Source organism: Epinephelus lanceolatus, chromosome 22, assembly GCF_041903045.1.
Source record: "Epinephelus lanceolatus isolate andai-2023 chromosome 22, ASM4190304v1, whole genome shotgun sequence".
NCBI classification, from domain to species: Eukaryota; Metazoa; Chordata; class Actinopteri; order Perciformes; family Serranidae; genus Epinephelus; species Epinephelus lanceolatus.
The window spans coordinates 5,098,504-5,100,361 of record NC_135755.1 but is presented as its reverse complement, the minus strand read 5'-3'; positions in this window follow the sequence as shown (position 1 = coordinate 5,100,361).

Sequence of the window (1,858 nt, the reverse complement as noted above, 5' to 3'; positions counted from 1 at the left end):
TCTTCCTGCGGACTGACTGAACATCAGACTGAATACAACTTAAGCATGTAGACGAGAACTTCCTCTTCCTGTTCAGTTTACCTCTTAACCAAACCTTCCTCTGTCTCTCACTGCCTCTAAATGTAGCATATGAAATCAGCATCTTTGATGAAGCTGATGTACTTGCATGATCCTTGCACTTTTGTTGCTGTACACTGATGGTTGAATGCACTTAATGTAAGTTGCTTTTGGTAAAAGCGTTAGCTAAACAAATGTTATGTAATGCTGATGAAAGAGTTGAAGCCAGAGACACTGTAGCTTGTAGACGGTGAATTGAAAGCAGATTGTAAAAGTTAAATCTGAGAGGTGTCATTGTAAGTGTGATGATGCCTCTCACACATTTAATTTCACTTCATATTACATGTTATTTGTAGATCCAATCCATCATAATATTCAAACCAGCAGTAAGCCATAACTACCTCTTCAGCACCTTTAATTGTAAATATATAAGACAGCCCAAATCTCAAATCAAATTCCACTGTGGCTGTCATTCACATTTATTTACTTGAGTCGGCTATGGAGGCTAATTGGCTTTCCAAAAGTGACAGCTCAGGTGTGCCCTTGCCCTCACCAGCAGCAGACAGGGTCTAACTGTGCATAGTCCTTAAGCAGCCGAGTAGTTGGCATGCCTACGCAACCTTTGTAACTAACTTCAACTGGGCAAACCTTAGCTTTCCAGCCATGTTGTTCAATTTTGGCTTCCAGCACAGTATACTTAAGCTTCTTAGCTTTGTATGCCACATCCACAGCACACTCCCAGGGCACTATAAGCTCTATGATGTAGATGGTACAAAGTGAGGTGGACCAAAGCACATGGTCAGATCTGAGGTTAATTGTAGTGATCTCAGTTGGGAAGCAGAGACTTTGTTCCAGGTCTGCAAAGTAACTTCCAGTCCTGTGCCACTTCCAGCTACTTAGCCTTTGGTTTTTAAAGGCCTCAGATTAGTTTGCACCTTTAAGGACAAACTCTCTTGGAGATGCAGGATGGGATGACAGAGGAGGCAGTGCGTTGACGCTTGCCCATGTGCTCCTTAGCATAGCTCCTAGATACTTAAGTACCTGGTTGAGTTGCCAGATGTAACAGCTTTATTTAAGGCTTGTCTTGCAGCTTGTGGGGAGAGATGCTGAGTAGGACCAGAGTGGAGCTGACAAGTACTCACTGCTTCTCATCCTTTATAAGCTTCAAAACTGTATTTATCGTCTGAACATGGTGATAAGAGATTCATATTCTGAAAGCAGAGACTTCATTTAAAATCAACCAAAAAACGCAAATGACCAAAAATTGATATGTTGAAATAAATCAACATTAATCTAAGGTGAGCTGTTGTGACTTATGACTGCTTTTGATAGAGGCATGCTATATATATGTATAAAATATTATTGGACTATAGATGTATTAATGTGTTCATCACTTTAATGTTGCAGCTGGTTAAGGAGGAGTTCATTCTCAGCACTTTACACACTGCCAGGTAGCTTACTTTATGATAATATCACTGTATTAGTTAATGTATATTTTGTATTCATTATCTGAATCAGCAAAGTAATTAATGTTGTCACATTATTGCAGTGGAGTAAAAACTACCATATTTACCTCTGTGATGTAGTGGAGTAGAAGTATAAAGTAGCAAGAGATGTAAATACACAATAAAAAGGCACACATACCTTACAACTGCACTTGAGTAATTGTACTGAGTTACTTTCCACCACTGTAATCATAATACTGAAGTATTCTGCTGAAAGGAGACTTTTTAAGATATACTTTTTGGTAATACAATGATTAAGCTGTGTACTGTGATTGCAAATCGGGCACCAGAGTGCA